Raw genomic sequence first — 17,884 nt, forward strand, 5'->3', positions numbered from 1 at the left:
GATGAAGTGTATGGAAGGTGTGTGTGTGTGTATATTGGTGCTGGTGAAGTGTATGGAAGGTGTGTGTATGTGTATATTGGTGCTGGCGAAGTGTATGGAAGGTGTGTGTGTGTGTATATTGGTGCTGGTGAAGTGTATGGAAGGTGTGTGTGTGTGTATATTAGTGCTGGTGAAGTGTATGGAAGGTGTGTGTGTGTGTATATTAGTGCTGGTGAAGTGTATGGAAGGTACCATTCTCCTAACGCAACTGTAGTTCTCATGAGGGAATTCTGAGCTCCCGAGGGAGCTTCAGTTATCAGGGAGCTCTAGTTGTCCTAAGTGAGCTCACATTATGCTGCGGGAGCTCTTGTTCTCACAAGGAACCTCTGGTTCTTCTGAAAAAGCTTTGGTTCTCCTGAGGGAGTTCTCTTGAAATGAGCTTTGGTTCTCCTAACGGATGTCTGGTTCTTCAGAGAGAGCTCTTGTTCTTCTGAAGAAGGTATATGGTTCTCCAGAAGGGGAGCCCTGAGAAGAGCCCTGAGGGGAGCCCTGAGGGGAGCCCTGAGGGGAGCCCTGAAGGGGAGCGCTGAGGCGAGCCCTGAGGGGAGCCCTGAGGAGAGCCCTGAGGTGGAGTTCTGAGGGGAGCCCTGAAGGGGGTCATGAAGGGGAGCCCTGAAGGGAGCCTTGAAGGGGAACCCTGAAGGGAGCCCTGAAAGGGAGCCCTGAAGGGAGCCCTGAAGGGAGCCCTGAAGGGGAGCCCTGAAGAGAGCTCTGAGGGGAGCCCTGAAGAGAGCTCTGAGGGGAACCCTGAAGGGGAGCCCTGAAGAGAGCTCTGAGGGGAGCCCTGAAGGGAGCTCTGAGGGGAGCCCTGAAAGGAACTCTGAGGGAAGCCCTGAAGGAGAGCCCTGAAGGGGAGCCCTAAAGGAAGTCCTGAGGGAAGCCCTGAAGACAAGCCCTGAGAGGAGCTCTGAGGGGAGCCCTGAGGGGAGCCCTGAGAGGAGCCCTGAGTGGAGCCCTGAGAGGAGCCCCTGAGAGGAGCCCTGAGAGGAGCCCTGAGGGGAGCCCTGAAGGAAGCCCTGAGAGTAGCCCTGAGAGCAGCCCTGAGAGGAGCCCTGAGGGGAGCCCTGAGAGGAGCCCTGAGAGGAGCCCTGTGGGGGAGCCCTGAGGGGAGCCCCGAGGAAAGCCCTGAGGGGAAGCCCTGAGGGAATCCCTGAAGGGGAGTTCTGAGGGGAGCCCTGAAGTGGGGGCCCTGAAAGAGAGCTCTGAGGGGAGAACCCTGAGGGGAGCCCTAAAGTGGGGCTCCTGAGGGGAACCCTTGAGAATAGCCCTGAAGGAGCCTTGAAGGGAGCCCTGAAGAGGAACCCTTAAGGGGGGTCCTGAAGGAGAGCTCTGAGGGGGAGCCCTGAAGGGAGCCTTGAATGGAAGCCTTGAAGGGAACCCTGAACGGAGCCCTGAGGGGAGCCTTGAAGGGGGAGCCCTGAGGGGAGCCTTGAAGGGGGAGCCCTTATGGGGAGATCCAAGGGGAAACCTGAAGGAAGCCCTAAGGGGAGCCCTGAGGGGAGCCCTGAAGGGAGCTCTGAGGGGAGCCCCGAAAGGAGCCCTGAAGGGGAGCCCTGAAGGGGAGCTCTGAGGGGAGCCCTGAAGGGGAGCTCTGAGGGGAGCCCTGAAGGAAGCCCTGAGGGGAGTCCTAAAGGGGAGTACTGAGGGGAGCACTGAAGGGGAGCCCTGCAGGCGAGCCCTGACGGGAGCCCTGAAGAGAGCCCTGAGGGGAGCCCTGAAAAGAGCTGTGAGGGAAGCCGTGAAGGAGAGCCCTCAAGGGGATCCCTGAGGGGATCATTGAAATGGAACCCTGGCTCTGCTGCAGGGAGTTTTGATTCTCCTGAGCAAGCTTTAGTTTACTTGAGGGAGCTGTGGTTCCCCTGAGGGGAGCTGTGGTTCCTCTGAGGGGAGCTGTGGTTCCTCTGAGGGGAGCTGTGGTTCCTCTGAGGGGAGCTGTGGTTCCCTTGAGGGGAGCAGTGGTTCCCTTGAGGGGAGCTGTGGTTCTTCTGAGGGGAGCTGTGGTTCCTCTAAGGGAAACTGTGATTCCCTTGAGGGGAGCTGTGGTTCCCTTGAGGGGAGCTGTGGTTCTTCTGAGGGGAGCTGTGGTTCTTCTGAGGGGAGCTGTGGTTCTTATGAGGGGAGCTGTAGTTCCCCTGAAAGAGCTGTTGTTCCCCTGAGGGGAGCTGTGGTTCCCCAGAGGGGAGCGTTGGTTCTCCTGAGGGAGCAGTGGTTCTCCTGAGGGGAGCTGTGGTTTTCCTGAGGGGGAGCTGTGGGTCTCCTAAGGGAGCTGTGGTTCTCCTGAAGGAGCTGTGGTTCCCCTGAGGGGAGCTGTGGTTCTTCTGAGGGAGCTGTGGTTCTCCTGAGGGAGCTGTGGTTCCCCTGAGGGGAGCTGTGGTTCTCCTGAGGGGAGCTGTGGTTTTCATGAGGGGAGCTGTGGTTCTCCTGAGGGAGTTGTGGTTCTCCTGAGGGAGCTGTGGTTCTCCTGAGGGGAGCTGTGGTTCTCCTGAAGGAGCTGTGGTTCTCCTGAGAGGAGCTGTGGTTCTCCTGAGGGAGCTGTGGTTCTCCTGAGGGGATCTGTGGTTCTCCTGAGGGAGCTGTGGTTCTCCTGAGGGGAGCTGTTGTTCTCCTGAGGGAGCTGTGCTTCTCCTGAGGGGAGCTGTGGTTCTTCTGAGAAGAGCTGTGGTTCGCCTGAGGGGAGGTGTGGTTCCACTGAGGGGAGCTGTGGTACTTCTGAGAAGAGCTGTGGTTCCCCTAAGGGGAGCTGTGGTTCCCCTGTGGGGAGCTGTGGTTCTTATGAGGGGAGCTGTGGTTCCCCTGAGAGGAGCTGTGGTTCCCCTGAGGGGAGCTGTGGTTCTTCTGAAGGGAGCTGTGGTTCCCCTGAGGGGAGCTGTGGTTCCCCTGTGGGGAGCTGTGGTTCTCCTGAGTGGAGCTGTGGTTCTCCTGAGGGGAGCTTTGGTTCTTCTGAAGGGAGCTATGGTTCTTCTGAGGAGAGCTGTGGTTCCCCTGAAGGGAGCTGTGGTTCCCTGAAGGGAGCTGTTGTTCCCCTAAGAGGAGCTGTGGTTCTTTTGAGGGGAGCTGAAGTTCTTCTGATGGGAGCTGTGGTTCTTATGAGAGGAGCTGTGGTTCTTCTGAGGGGAGCTGTGGTTCTTCTGAGGCGAGCTTTGGTTTTTTTTAGGGAGCTGTGGTTTTCCTGAAAGAGCTGTGGTTCTTCTGAGGGGAGCTGTGGTTCTTCTGAGGGGAGCTGTGATTCTTGTGAGGGGAGCTTTGGTTATTCTGAGGGAGCTGTGGTTTTCATGAAGGAGCTGTGGTTCTTTTGAGGGGAGCTGTAGCTCTTCTGAGGAGAGCTGTGGTTCTTCTGAGGGGAGCTGTGGTGCTTCTGAGGGGAGCTTTGGTTAATCTGAGGAAGCTGTGGTTCTCCTGAGGGAGCTGTGGTTCTTCTGAGAGGAACAGTGGTTCTTCTGATGGGAGCTGTGGTTCTTCGGAGGGGAGCTGTGGTTCTTCTGAGGGGAGCTGTGGTTCTTCTGAGAGGAGCTGTAGTTCTTCTGAGGGGAGCTGGGGTTCTTCTGAGGGGAGCTGGGTTTCTTCTGAGGGAGCTGTGGTTGCCCTGACGGGAGCTGTGGTTCTTCTGAGGCGAGCTGTGGTTCTTCTGAGGGAATCTGTAGTTCTTCTAAAGGAGAGACGTGGTTCTTCTGAGGGGAGCTTTGGTTCTTCTGAGGGAGCTGTGGTTCTCCTGAGGGAGCTGTGGTTCTTCTGAGGGAGCTGTGATTCTTCTGAGGGGAGCTGTGGTTCTTCTGAGGGGAGCTGTGATTCTTCTGAGGGGAACTGTGGTTCCCCTGAAGGGAGCTGTGGTTCCCCTGTGGGGAGCTGTGGTTCTTCTGAGGGGAGCTGTGGTTCCCCTGAGGGAAGCTGTTGTTCTTGTGAGGGGAGCTGTGGTTCTCCTGAGGGAGCTGTGGTTCCCCTGAGGGGAGCTGTGGTTCTCCTGAGGGGAGCTGTGGTTTTCATGAGGGGAGCTGTGGTTCTCCTGAGGGAGCTGTGGTTCTCCTGAGGGAGCTGTGGTTCTCCTGAGGGGAGCTGTGGTTCTCCTGAAGGAGCTGTGGTTCTCCTGAGAGGAGCTGTGGTTCTCCTGAGGGAGCTGTGGTTCTCCTGAGGGGATCTGTGGTTCTCCTGAGGGAGCTGTGGTTCTCCTGAGGGGAGCTGTTGTTCTCCTGAGGGAGCTGTGCTTCTCCTAAGGGGAGCTGTGGTTCTTCTGAGAAGAGCTGTGGTTCCCCTGAGGGGAGGTGTGGTTCCACTGAGGGGAGCTGTGGTACTTCTGAGAAGAGCTGTGGTTCCCCTAAGGGGAGCTGTGGTTCCCCTGTGGGGAGCTGTGGTTCTTATGAGGGGAGCTGTGGTTCCCCTGAGAGGAGCTGTGGTTCCCCTGAGGGGAGCTGTGGTTCTTCTGAAGGGAGCTGTGGTTCCCCTGAGGGGAGCTGTGGTTCCCCTGTGGGGAGCTGTGGTTCTCCTGAGTGGAGCTGTGGTTCTCCTGAGGGGAGCTTTGGTTCTTCTGAAGGGAGCTATGGTTCTTATGAGGAGAGCTGTGGTTCCCCTGAAGGGAGCTGTGGTTCCCTGAGGGGAGCTGTTGTTCCCCTAAGAGGAGCTGTGGTTCTTTTGAGGGGAGCTGTAGTTCTTCTGATGGGAGCTGTGGTTCTTATGAGAGGAGCTGTGGTTCTTCTGAGGGGAGCTGTGGTTCTTCTGAGGCGAGCTTTGGTTTTTTTTAGGGAGCTGTGGTATTCCTGAAAGAGCTGTGGTTCTTCTGAGGGGAGCTGTGGTTCTTCTGAGGGGAGCTGTGATTCTTGTGAGGGGAGCTTTGGTTATTCTGAGGGAGCTGTGGTTTTCATGAAGGAGCTGTGGTTCTTTTGAGGGGAGCTGTAGCTCTTCTGAGGAGAGCTGTGGTTCTTCTGAGGGGAGCTGTGGTGCTTCTGAGGGGAGCTTTGGTTAATCTGAGGAAGCTGTGGTTCTCCTGAGGGAGCTGTGGTTCTTCTGAGAGGAACAGTGGTTCTTCTGATGGGAGCTGTGGTTCTTCGGAGGGGAGCTGTGGTTCTTCTGAGGGGAGCTGTGGTTCTTCTGAGAGGAGCTGTAGTTCTTCTGAGGGGAGCTGGGGTTCTTCTGAGGGGAGCTGGGTTTCTTCTGAGGGAGCTGTGGTTGCCCTGACGGGAGCTGTGGTTCTTCTGAGGCGAGCTGTGGTTCTTCTGAGGGAATCTGTAGTTCTTCTAAAGGAGAGACGTGGTTCTTCTGAGGGGAGCTTTGGTTCTTCTGAGGGAGCTGTGGTTCTCCTGAGGGAGCTGTGGTTCTTCTGAGGGAGCTGTGATTCTTCTGAGGGGAGCTGTGGTTCTTCTGAGGGGAGCTGTGATGCTTCTGAGGGGAACTGTGGTTCCCCTGAAGGGAGCTGTGGTTCCCCTGTGGGGAGCTGTGGTTCTTCTGAGGGGAGCTGTGGTTCTCCTGAGGGAAGCTGTTGTTCTTGTGAGGGGAGCTGTGGTTCTTCTGAGGGGAGCTGTGGTTCTTCTGAGGGGAGCTGTGGTTCTTCTGAGGGGAGCTGTGCTTCTTTTGAGGAGTGCTGTGGTTCTTCTGAAGGGAGCTTTGGTTATTCTGAGGGGAGCTGTGGTTCTCATGAGGGAGCTGTGGTTCTTCTGAGGGGAGGTGTGGTTCTTCTGAGGAGTGCTGTGGTTCTTCTGAGGGGAGCTGTAGTTCTTCTGTGGGGAGCTGTGGTTGCCCTGAGGGGAGCTGTGGTTGCCCTGAGGGGAGCTGTGGTTCTTCTGAGGGGAGCAGTGGTTCTTCTGAGGGGAGTTGTAGTTCTTCTGAGGGGAGCTGTGGTTCTTCTGAGGGAATCTGGAGTTCTTCTGAGGGGAGCTGTGGTTCTTCTGAGGGGAGCTTTGGTTTATTTTCGGGAATTGTGGTTCTCCTGAGGGAGCTGTGGTTCTTCTAAGGGGAGCAGTGGTTCTTCTGAGGGGAGCTGTGGTTCTTCTGAGGGGAGCTGTGGTTCTTCTGAGGGGAGCTGTTGTTCTTCTGAGAGAAGCTGTAGTTCTTCTGAGGGGAGCTGTGGTTTTCCTGAGGGAGCTGTGGTTCTTCTGAGGGAGCTGTGGTTCTCATGAGGGAGCTGTGGTTCCCCTGAGGGGAGCTGTGGTTCTTCTAAGGGGAGCTGTGGTTCTCCTGATGGAGCTGTGGTTCTCCTGAGGGGAGCTGTAGTTTTCCTGGGGGAGCTGTGGTTCTCCTGAGGGGAGCTGTGGTTCTCCTGAGGGAGCTGTGGTTCTCCTAAGGGGAGCTGTGGTTCTTCTGAGAGGACCTGTGGTTCCCCTGAGGAGAGCTGTGGTTCCCCTGAGGGGGAGCTGTTGTTCTTCTGAGAGGAGCTGTGGTTCCCCTGAGGGGAGCTGTGGTTCCCCTGAGGGGAGCTGTGGTTCTTCTGAGGGGAGCTGTGGTTCCCCTGAGGGGAGCTGTGGTTTTCATGAAGGAGCTGTGGTTCTTCTGAGGGGAGCTGTAGCTCTTCTGAGCTGCAAGGAGAGCTGTGGTTCTTCTGAGGGGAGCTGTCGTGCTTCTGAGGGGAGCTTTGGTTAATCTGAGGAAGCTGTGGTTCTCCTGAGGGAGCTGTGGTTCTTCTGAGAGGAACAGTGGTTCTTCTGATGGGAGCTGTGGTTCTTCGGAGGGGAGCTGTGGTTCTTCTGAGGGGAGCTGTGGTTCTTCTGAGGGGAGCTGTAGTTCTTCTGAGGGGAGCTGGGGTTCTTCTGAGGGGAGCTGGGTTTCTTCTGAGGGGAGTTGTGGTTGCCCTGAGGGGAGCTGTGGTTCTTCTGAGGGGAGCTGTGGTTCTTCTGAGGGAATCTGTAGTTCTTCTAAAGGGGAGACGTGGTTCTACTGAGGGGAGCTTTGGTTCTTCTGAGGGAGCTGTGGTTCTCCTGAGGGAGCTGTGGTTCTTCTGAGGGAGCTGTGATTCTTCTGAGGGGAGCTGTGGTTCTTCTGAGGGTTGCTGTGATTCTTCTGAGGGGAACTGTGGTTCCCCTGAAGGGAGCTGTGGTTCCACTGTGGGGAGCTGTGGTTCTTCTGAGGGGAGCTGTGGTTCCCCTGAGGGAAGCTGTTGTTCTTGTGAGGGGAGCTGTGGTTCTTCTGAGGGGAGCTGTGGTTCTTCTGAGGGGAGCTGTGGTTCTTCTGAGGGGAGCTGTGCTTCTTTTGAGGAGTGCTGTGCTTCTTCTGAAGGGAGCTTTAATTATTCTGAGGGGAGCTGTGGTTCTCATGAGGGAGCTGTGGTTCTTCTGAGGGGAGCTGTGGTTCTTCTGAGGAGTGCTGTGGTTCTTCTGAGGGGAGCTGTAGTTCTTCTGTGGGGAGCTGTGGTTGCCCTGAGGGGAGCTGTGGTTCTTCTGAGGGGAGCAGTGGTTCTTCTGAGGGGAGCTGTGGTTCTTCTGAGGGGAGCTGTGGTTCTTCTGAGGGAATCTGTAGTTCTTCTGAGAAGAGCTGTGGTTCTTCTGAGGGGAGGTGTGGTTCTTCTGAGGAGTGCTGTGGTTCTTCTGAGGGGAGCTGTAGTTCTTCTGTGGGGAGCTGTGGTTGCCCTGAGGGGAGCTGTGGTTCTTCTGAGGGGAGCAGTGGTTCTTCTGAGGGGAGTTGTGGTTCTTCTGAGGGGAGCTGTGGTTCTTCTGAGGGAATCTGTAGTTCTTCTGAGGGGAGCTGTGGTTCTTCTGAGGGGAGCTTTGGTTTATTTTCGGGAATTGTGGTTCTCCTGAGGGAGCTGTGGTTCTTCTAAGGGGAGCAGTGGTTCTTCTGAGGGGAGCTGTGGTTCTTCTGAGGGGAGCTGTGGTTCTTCTGAGGGGAGCTGTTGTTCTTCTGAGAGAAGCTGTAGTTCTTCTGAGGGGAGCTGTGGTTTTCCTGAGGGAGCTGTGGTTCTTCAGAGGGAGCTGTGGTTCTCATGAGGGAGTTGTGGTTCCCCTGAGGGGAGCTGTGGTTCTTCTAAGGGGAGCTGTGGTTCTCCTGATGGAGCTGTGGTTCTCCTGAGGGGAGCTGTAGTTTTCCTGGGGGAGCTGTGGTTCTCCTGAGGGGAGCTGTGGTTCTCCTGAGGGAGCTGTGGTTCTCCTAAGGGGAGCTGTGGTTCTTCTGAGAGGACCTGTGGTTCCCCTGAGGAGAGCTGTGGTTCCCCTGAGGGGGAGCTGTTGTTCTTCTGAGAGGAGCTGTGGTTCCCCTGAGGGGAGCTGTGGTTCCCCTGAGGGGAGCTGTGGTTCTTCTGAGGGGAGCTGTGGTTCCCCTGAGGGGAGCTGTGGTTTTCATGAAGGAGCTGTGGTTCTTCTGAGGGGAGCTGTAGCTCTTCTGAGCTGCAAGGAGAGCTGCGGTTCTTCTGAGGGGAGCTGTCGTGCTTCTGAGGGGAGCTTTGGTTAATCTGAGGAAGATGTGGTTCTCCTGAGGGAGCTGTGGTTCTTCTGAGAGGAACAGTGGTTCTTCTGATGGGAGCTGTGGTTCTTCGGAGGGGAGCTGTGGTTCTTCTGAGGGGAGCTGTGGTTCTTCTGAGGGGAGCTGTAGTTCTTCTGAGGGGAGCTGGGGTTCTTCTGAGGGGAGCTGGGTTTCCTCTGAGGGGAGTTGTTGTTGCCCTGAGGGGAGCTGTGGTTCTTCTGAGGGGAGCTGTGGTTCTTCTGAGGGAATCTGTAGTTCTTCTAAAGGGGAGACGTGGTTCTACTGAGGGGAGCTTTGGTTCTTCTGAGGGAGCTGTGGTTCTCCTGAGGGAGCTGTGGTTCTTCTGAGGGAGCTGTGATTCTTCTGAGGGGAGCTGTGGTTCTTTTGAGGGTAGCTGTGATTCTTCTGAGGGGAACTGTGGTTCCCCTGAAGGGAGCTGTGGTTCCACTGTGGGGAGCTGTGGTTCTTCTGAGGGGAGCTGTGGTTCTTCTGAGGGGAGCTGTGCTTCTTTTGAGGAGTGCTGTGCTTCTTCTGAAGGGAGCTTTAATTATTCTGAGGGGAGCTGTGGTTCTCATGAGGGAGCTGTGGTTCTTCTGAGGGGAGCTGTGGTTCTTCTGAGGAGTGCTGTGGTTCTTCTGAGGGGAGCTGTAGTTCTTCTGTGGGGAGCTGTGGTTGCCCTGAGGGGAGCTGTGGTTCTTCTGAGGGGAGCAGTGGTTCTTCTGAGGGGAGCTGTGGTTCTTCTGAGGGGAGCTGTGGTTCTTCTGAGGGAATCTGTAGTTCTTCTGAGAAGAGCTGTGGTTCTTCTGAGGGGAGCTTTGGTTCTTCTTCGGGAATAGTGGTTCTCCTGAGGGAGCTGTGGTTCTTCTGAGGGGAGCAGTGGTTCTTCTGAGGGGAGCTGTGGTTCTTCTGAGGGGAGCTGTGGTTCTTCTGAGGGGAGCTGTGGTTCTTCTGAGAGAAGCTGTAGTTCTTCTGAGGGGAGCTGTGGTTTTCCTGAGGGAGCTGTGGTTCTTCTGAGGGAGCTGTGGTTCTCATGAGGGAGCTGTGGTTCCCCTGAGGGGAGCTGTGGTTCTTCTAAGGGGAGCTGTGGTTCTCCTGAGGGAGCTGTGGTTCTCCTGAGGGGAGCTGTAGTTCTCCTGAGGGAGCGGTGGTTCTCCTGAGGGGAGCTGTGGTTCTCCTGAGGGAGCTGTGATTTTCCTGAGGGGAGCTGTGGTTCTTCTGAGAGGAGCTGTGGTTCCCCTGAGGAGAGCTGTGGTTCCCCTGAGAGGAGCTGTGGTACTTCTGAGAGGAGCTGTGGTTCCCCTGAGGGGAGCTGTGGTTCCCCTGAGGGGAGCTGTGGTTCTTCTGAGGGGAGCTGTGGTTCCCCTGAGGGGAGCTGTGGTTCTTCTGAGGGGAGCTGTGGTTCTTCTGAGGGGAGCTGTGGTTCCCCTGAGGGGAGCTGTGGTTCTCCTGAGTGGAGCTGTGGTTCTCCTGAGGGGAGCTTTGGTTCTTCTGAAGGGAGCTATGGTTCTTCTGAGGGGAGCTGTGGTTCCCCTGAGGGGAGCTGTGGTTCTTCTGAGGGGAGCTGTGGTTCTTCTGAAGGGAGCTGTGGTTCCCCTGACGGGAGCTGTGGTTCTTCTGAGGGAGCTGTGATTCTTCTGAGGGGAGCTGTGGTTCTCCTGAGGGGAGTTTTGGTTCTTCTAAGGGGAGCTATGGTTCTTCTGAGGGGAGCTGTGGTTCCCCTGAGGGGAGCTGTGGTTCCCCTGAGGGGAGCTGTGGTTCCCTGAGGGGAGCTGCTGTTCCCCTGAGAGGAGCTGTGGTTCTTTTGAGGGGAGCTGTAGTTCTTCTGAAGGGAGCTGTGGTTCTTATGAGAGGAGCTGTGGTTCTTCTGAGGGGAGCTGTGGTTCTTCTGAGGGGAGCTTTGGTTTTTTTGAGGGACCTGTGGTTTTCCTGAAAGAGCTGTGGTTCTTCTGAGGGGAGCTGTGGTTCTTCTGAGGGGAGCTGTGATTCTTCTGAGGGGAGCTTTGTTATTCTGAGGGTGCTGTGGTTTTCATGAAGGAGCTGTGGTTCTTCTGAAGGGAGCTGTAGCTCTTATGAGGAGAGCTGTGGTTCTTCTGAGGGGAGCTGTCGTGCTTCTGAGGGGAGCTTTGGTTAATCTGAGGAAGCTGTGGTTCTCCTGAGGGAGCTGTGGTTCTTCTGAGTGGAACAGTGGTTCTTCTGAGGGGAGCAGTGGTTCTTCTGAGGGGAGCTGTGGTTCTTCTGAGGGGAGCTGTGGTTCTTCTGAGGGAATCTGTAGTTCTTCTGAGGGGAGCTGTGGTTCTTCTGAGGGGAGCTTTGGTTCTTCTTCGGGAATTGTGGTTCTCCTGAGGGAGCTGTGGTTCTTCTGAGGGGAGCAGTGGTTCTTCTGAGGGGAGCTGTGGTTCTTCTGAGGGGAGCTGTGGTTCTTCTGAGGGGAGCTGTGGTTCTTCTGAGAGAAGCTGTAGTTCTTCTGAGGGGAGCTGTGGTTTTACTGAGGGAGCTGTGGTTCTTCTGAGGGAGCTGTGGTTCTCATGAGGGAGCTGTGGTTCCCCTGAGGGGAGCTGTGGTTCTTCTAAGGGGAGCTGTGGTTCTCCTGAGGGAGCTGTGGTTCTCCTGAGGGGAGCTGTAGTTCTCCTGAGGGAGCGGTGGTTCTCCTGAGGGGAGCTGTGGTTCTCCTGAGGGAGCTGTGATTTTCCTGAGGGGAGCTGTGGTTCTTCTGAGAGGAGCTGTGGTTCCCCTGAGGAGAGCTGTGGTTCCCCTGAGAGGAGCTGTGGTTCTTCTGAGAGGAGCTGTGGTTCCCCTGAGGGGAGCTGTGGTTCCCCTGAGGGGAGCTGTGGTTCTTCTGAGGGGAGCTGTGGTTCCCCTGAGGGGAGCTGTGGTTCTTCTGAGGGGAGCTGTGGTTCTTCTGAGGGGAGCTGTGGTTCCCCTGAGGGGAGCTGTGGTTCCCCCGTGGGGAGCTGTGGTTCTCCTGAGTGGAGCTGTGGTTCTCCTGAGGGGAGCTTTGGTTCTTCTGAAGGGAGCTATGGTTCTTCTGAGCGGAGCTGTGGTTCCCCTGAGGGGAGCTGTGGTTCTTCTGAGGGGAGCTGTGGTTCTTCTGAAGGGAGCTGTGGTTCCCCTGACGGGAGCTGTGGTTCCCCTGTGGGGAGTTGTGGTTCTCCTGAGTGGAGCTGTGGTTCTCCTGACGGGAGCTTTGGTTCTTCTGAGGGGAGCTATGGTTCTTCTGAGGGGAGCTGTGGTTCCCCTGAGGGGAGCTGTGGTTCCCTTGAGGGGAGCTGTGGTTCCCTGAGGGGAGCTGCTGTTCCCCTGAGAGGAGCTGTGGTTCTTTTGAGGGGAGCTGTAGTTCTTCTGAAGGGAGCTGTGGTTCTTATGAGAGGAGCTGTGGTTCTTCTGAGGGGAGCTGTGGTTCTTCTGAGGGGAGCTTTGGTTTTTTTGAAGGACCTGTGGTTTTCCTGAAAGAGCTGTGGTTCTTCTGAGGGGAGCTGTGGTTCTTCTGAGGGGAGCTGTGATTCTTCTGAGGGGAGCTTTGGTTATTCTGAGGGTGCTGTGGTTTTCATGAAGGAGCTGTGGTTCTTCTGAAGGGAGCTGTAGCTCTTATGAGGAGAGCTGTGGTTCTTCTGAGGGGAGCTGTCGTGCTTCTGAAGGGAGCTTTGGTTAATCTGAGGAAGCTGTGGTTCTCCTGAGGGAGCTGTGGTTCTTCTGAGTGGAACAGTGGTTCTTCTGATGGGAGCTGTGGTTCTTCGGAGGGGAGCTGTGGTTCTTCTGAGGGGAGCTGTGGTTCTTCTGAGGGGAGCTGTAGTTCTTCTGAGGGGAGCTGGGGTTCTTCTAAGGGGAGCTGTGGTTCTCCTGAGGGAGCTGTGGTTCTCCTGAGGGGAGCTGTAGTTCTCCTGAGGGAGCTGTGGTTCTCCTGAGGGGAGCTGTAGTTCTCCTGAGGGAGCTGTGATTCTCCTGAGGGGAGCTGTGGTTCTTCTGAGAGGAGCTGTGGTTCTTCTGAGAGGAGCTGTGGTTCCCCTGAGGAGAGCTGTAGTTCCCCTGAGGGGAGCTGTGGTTCTTCTGAGAGGAGCTGTGGTTCCCCTGAGGAGAGCTGTGGTTCCCCTGAGGGGAGCTGTGGTTCTTCTGAGAGGAGCTGTGGTTCTTCTGAAGGGAGCTGTGGTTCCCCTGAGGGGAGCTGTGGTTCCTCTGAGGGGAGCTGTGGTTCTTCTGAGGGGAGCTGTGGTTCCACTGAGGGGAGCTGTGGTTCTCCTGTGGGGAGTTGTGGTTCCCCTGAGTGGAGCTGTGGTTCTCCTGAGGGGTGCTTTGGTTCTTCTGAGGGGAGCTATGGTTCTTCTGAGGGGAGCTGTGGTTCCCCTGAGGGGAGCTGTGGTTCCCTTAGGGGAGCTGCTGTTCCCCTGAGAGGAGCTGTGGTTCTTTTGAGGGGAGCTGTAGTTCTTCTGATGGGAGCTGTGGTTCTTATGAGAGGAGCTGTGGTTCTTCTGAGGGGAGCTGTGGTTCTTCTGAGGGGAGCTTTGGTTTTTTTGAGGGAGCTGTGGTTTTCATGAAAGAGCTGTGGTTCTTCTGAGGGGAGCTGTGGTTCTTCTGAGGGGAGCTGTGATTCTTTTGAGGGGAGCTTTGGTTATTCTGAGGGAGATGTGGTTTTCATGAAGGAGCTCTGGTTCTTCTGAGGGGAGCTGTAGCTCTTCTGAGGAGATCTGTGGTTCTTCTGAGGGGAGCTGTGGTGATTCTGAGGGGAGCTTTGGTTAATCTGAGGAAACTGAGGTTCTCCTGAGGGAGCTGTGGTTCTTCTGAGAGGAACAGTGGTTCTTCTGATGGGAGCTGTGGTTCTTCGGAGGGGAGCTGTGGTTCTTCTGAGGGGAGCTGTGGTTCTTCTGAGGGGAGCTGTAGTTTTTAAGAGGAGCTGGGGTTCTTCTGAGGGGAGCTGGGATTCTTCTGAGGGGAGCTGTGGTTGCCCTGAAGGGAGCTGTGGTTCTTCTCAGGGGAGCTGTGGTTCTTCTGAGGGAATCTGTAGTTCTGAGGGGAGACGTGGTTCTTCTGAGGGGAGCTTTGGTTCTTCTGAGGGAGCTGTGGTTCTCCTGAGGGAGCTGTGGTTCTTCTGAGGGAACTGTGATTCTTCTGAGGGGAGGTGTGGTTCTTCTGAGGGGAGCTGTGATTCTTCTGAGGGGAACTGTGGTTCCCCTGAAGGGAGCTGTGGTTCCCCTGTGGGGAGCTGTGGTTCTTCTGAGGGGAGCTGTGGTTCCCCTGAGGGAAGCTGTTGTTCTGGTGAGGGGAGCTGTGGTTCTTCTGAGGGGAGCTGTGGTTCTTCTGAGGGGAGCTGTGGTTCTTGTGAGGGGAGCTGTGCTTCTTTTGAGGAGTGCTGTGGTTCTTCTGAAGGGAGCTTTGGTTATTCTGAGGGGAGCTGTGGTTCTCTTGAGGGAGCTGTGGTTCTTCTGAGGGGAGCTGTGGTTCTTCTGAGGAGTGCTGTGGTTCTTCTGAGGGGAGCTGTAGTTCTTCTGTGGGGAGCTGTGGTTGCCCTGAGGGGAGCTGTGGTTCTTCTGAGGGGAGCTGTGGTTCTTCTGAGGGGAGCTGTGGTTCTTCTGAAGGGAGCTGTGGTTCTTCTGAGGGAATCTGTAGTTCTTTTGAGGGGAGCTGTGGTTCTTCTGAGGGGAGCTTTGGTTCTTCTTCGGGAATTGTGGTTCTCCTGAGGGAGCTGTGGTTCTTCTGAGGGGAGCAGTGGTTCTTCTGAGGGGAGCTGTGGTTCTTCTGAGGGGAGCTGTGGTTCTTCTGAGGGGAGCTGTGGTTCTTCTGAGAGAAGCTGTAGTTCTTCTGAGGGGAGGTGTGGTTTTCCTGAGGGACCTGTGGTTCTTCTGAGGGAGCTGTGGTTCTCATGAGGGAGCTCTGGTTCTCATGAGGGAGCTGTGGTTCCCCTGAGGGGAGCTGTGGTTCTTCAAAGGGGAGCTGTGATTATCCTGAGGGAGCTGTGGTTCTCCTGAGGGGAGCTGTAGTTCTCCAGAGGGAGCTGTGGTTCTCCTGAGGGGAGCTGTGGTGCTCCTGAGGGAGCTGTGGTTCTCCTGAGGGGAGCTGTGGTTTTTCTGAGAGGAGCTGTGGTTCCCCTGAGGAGAGCTGTGGTTCCCCTGAGAGGAGCTGTGGTTCTTCTGAGAGGAGCTGTGGTTCTTCTGAGAGGAGCTGTGGTTCCCCTGAGGGGAGCTGTGGTTCTTCTGAGGGGAGCTGTGGTTCTTCTGAGGGGAGCTGTAGTTTTTAAGAGGAGCTGGGGTTCTTCTGAGGGGAGCTGGGATTCTTCTGAGGGGAGCTGTGGTTGCCCTGAAGGGAGCTGTGGTTCTTCTCAGGGGAGCTGTGGTTCTTCTGAGGGAATCTGTAGTTCTTCTGAGGGGAGACGTGGTTCTTCTGAGGGGAGCTTTGGTTCTTCTGAGGGAGCTGTGGTTCTCCTGAGGGAGCTGTGGTTCTTCTGAGGGAACTGTGATTCTTCTGAGGGGAGCTGTGGTTCTTCTGAGGGGAGCTGTGATTCTTCTGAGGGGAACTGTGGTTCCCCTGAAGGGAGCTGTGGTTCCCCTGTGGGGAGCTGTGGTTCTTCTGAGGGGAGCTGTGGTTCCCCTGAGGGAAGCTGTTGTTCTGGTGAGGGGAGCTGTGGTTCTTCTGAGGGGAGCTGTGGTTCTTCTGAGGGGAGCTGTGGTTCTTCTGAGGGGAGCTGTGCTTCTTTTGAGGAGTGCTGTGGTTCTTCTGAAGGGAGCTTTGGTTATTCTGAGGGGAGCTGTGGTTCTCTTGAGGGAGCTGTGGTTCTTCTGAGGGGAGCTGTGGTTCTTCTGAGGAGTGCTGTGGTTCTTCTGAGGGGAGCTGTAGTTCTTCTGTGGGGAGCTGTGGTTGCCCTGAGGGGAGCTGTGGTTCTTCTGAGGGGAGCTGTGGTTCTTCTGAGGGGAGCTGTGGTTCTTCTGAAGGGAGCTGTGGTTCTTCTGAGGGAATCTGTAGTTCTTTTGAGGGGAGCTGTGGTTCTTCTGAGGGGAGCTTTGGTTCTTCTTCGGGAATTGTGGTTCTCCTGAGGGAGCTGTGGTTCTTCTGAGGGGAGCAGTGGTTCTTCTGAGGGGAGCTGTGGTTCTTCTGAGGGGAGCTGTGGTTCTTCTGAGGGGAGCTGTGGTTCTTCTGAGAGAAGCTGTAGTTCTTCTGAGGGGAGGTGTGGTTTTCCTGAGGGACCTGTGGTTCTTCTGAGGGAGCTGTGGTTCTCATGAGGGAGCTCTGGTTCTCATGAGGGAGCTGTGGTTCCCCTGAGGGGAGCTGTGGTTCTTCAAAGGGGAGCTGTGATTATCCTGAGGGAGCTGTGGTTCTCCTGAGGGGAGCTGTAGTTCTCCAGAGGGAGCTGTGGTTCTCCTGAGGGGAGCTGTGGTGCTCCTGAGGGAGCTGTGGTTCTCCTGAGGGGAGCTGTGGTTTTTCTGAGAGGAGCTGTGGTTCCCCTGAGGAGAGCTGTGGTTCCCCTGAGAGGAGCTGTGGTTCTTCTGAGAGGAGCTGTGGTTCTTCTGAGAGGAGCTGTGGTTCCCCTGAGGGGAGCTGTGGTTCTTCTGAGGGGAGCTGTGGTTCTTCTGAGGGGAGCTGTAGTTTTTAAGAGGAGCTGGGGTTCTTCTGAGGGGAGCTGGGATTCTTCTGAGGGGAGCTGTGGTTGCCCTGAAGGGAGCTGTGGTTCTTCTCAGGGGAGCTGTGGTTCTTCTGAGGGAATCTGTAGTTCTTCTGAGGGGAGACGTGGTTCTTCTGAGGGGAGCTTTGGTTCTTCTGAGGGAGCTGTGGTTCTCCTGAGGGAGCTGTGGTTCTTCTGAGGGAACTGTGATTCTTCTGAGGGGAGCTGTGGTTCTTCTGAGGGGAGCTGTGATTCTTCTGAGGGGAACTGTGGTTCCCCTGAAGGGAGCTGTGGTTCCCCTGTGGGGAGCTGTGGTTCTTCTGAGGGGAGCTGTGGTTCCCCTGAGGGAAGCTGTTGTTCTTGTGAGGGGAGCTGTGGTTCTTCTGAGAGGAGCTGTGGTTCTTCTGAGAGGAGCTGTGGTTCCCCTGAGGGGAGCTGTGGTTCTTCTGAGGGGAGCTGTGGTTCTTCTGAGGGGAGCTGTAGTTTTTAAGAGGAGCTGGGGTTCTTCTGAGGGGAGCTGGGATTCTTCTGAGGGGAGCTGTGGTTGCCCTGAAGGGAGCTGTGGTTCTTCTCAGGGGAGCTGTGGTTCTTCTGAGGGAATCTGTAGTTCTTCTGAGGGGAGACGTGGTTCTTCTGAGGGGAGCTTTGGTTCTTCTGAGGGAGCTGTGGTTCTCCTGAGGGAGCTGTGGTTCTTCTGAGGGAACTGTGATTCTTCTGAGGGGAGCTGTGGTTCTTCTGAGGGGAGCTGTGATTCTTCTGAGGGGAACTGTGGTTCCCCTGAAGGGAGCTGTGGTTCCCCTGTGGGGAGCTGTGGTTCTTCTGAGGGGAGCTGTGGTTCCCCTGAGGGAAGCTGTTGTTCTGGTGAGGGGAGCTGTGGTTCTTCTGAGGGGAGCTGTGGTTCTTCTGAGGGGAGCTGTGGTTCTTGTGAGGGGAGCTGTGCTTCTTTTGAGGAGTGCTGTGGTTCTTCTGAAGGGAGCTTTGGTTATTCTGAGGGGAGCTGTGGTTCTCTTGAGGGAGCTGTGGTTCTTCTGAGGGGAGCTGTGGTTCTTCTGAGGAGTGCTGTGGTTCTTCTGAGGGGAGCTGTAGTTCTTCTGTGGGGAGCTGTGGTTGCCCTGAGGGGAGCTGTGGTTCTTCTGAGGGGAGCTGTGGTTCTTCTGAGGGGAGCTGTGGTTCTTCTGAAGGGAGCTGTGGTTCTTCTGAGGGAATCTGTAGTTCTTTTGAGGGGAGCTGTGGTTCTTCTGAGGGGAGCTTTGGTTCTTCTTCGGGAATTGTGGTTCTCCTGAGGGAGCTGTGGTTCTTCTGAGGGGAGCAGTGGTTCTTCTGAGGGGAGCTGTGGTTCTTCTGAGGGGAGCTGTGGTTCTTCTGAGGGGAGCTGTGGTTCTTCTGAGAGAAGCTGTAGTTCTTCTGAGGGGAGGTGTGGTTTTCCTGAGGGACCTGTGGTTCTTCTGAGGGAGCTGTGGTTCTCATGAGGGAGCTCTGGTTCTCATGAGGGAGCTGTGGTTCCCCTGAGGGGAGCTGTGGTTCTTCAAAGGGGAGCTGTGATTATCCTGAGGGAGCTGTGGTTCTCCTGAGGGGAGCTGTAGTTCTCCAGAGGGAGCTGTGGTTCTCCTGAGGGGAGCTGTGGTGCTCCTGAGGGAGCTGTGGTTCTCCTGAGGGGAGCTGTGGTTTTTCTGAGAGGAGCTGTGGTTCCCCTGAGGAGAGCTGTGGTTCCCCTGAGAGGAGCTGTGGTTCTTCTGAGAGGAGCTGTGGTTCTTCTGAGAGGAGCTGTGGTTCCCCTGAGGGGAGCTGTGGTTCTTCTGAGGGGAGCTGTGGTTCTTCTGAGGGGAGCTGTAGTTTTTAAGAGGAGCTGGGGTTCTTCTGAGGGGAGCTGGGATTCTTCTGAGG

At 56.1% G+C, this 17,884-nt stretch overlaps 1 protein-coding gene across 1 annotated transcript in view; it reads left to right on the forward strand.

Moving 5' to 3' along the window:
* LOC123748383 (uncharacterized) overlaps positions 1-17,884 on the forward strand; it is a 224,964-nt gene that overhangs the window by 327 nt on the left and 206,753 nt on the right. The window lies entirely within an intron of this gene.

This window comes from Procambarus clarkii, chromosome 2, assembly GCF_040958095.1.
Source record: "Procambarus clarkii isolate CNS0578487 chromosome 2, FALCON_Pclarkii_2.0, whole genome shotgun sequence".
Lineage (NCBI taxonomy): Eukaryota > Metazoa > Arthropoda > Malacostraca > Decapoda > Cambaridae > Procambarus > Procambarus clarkii.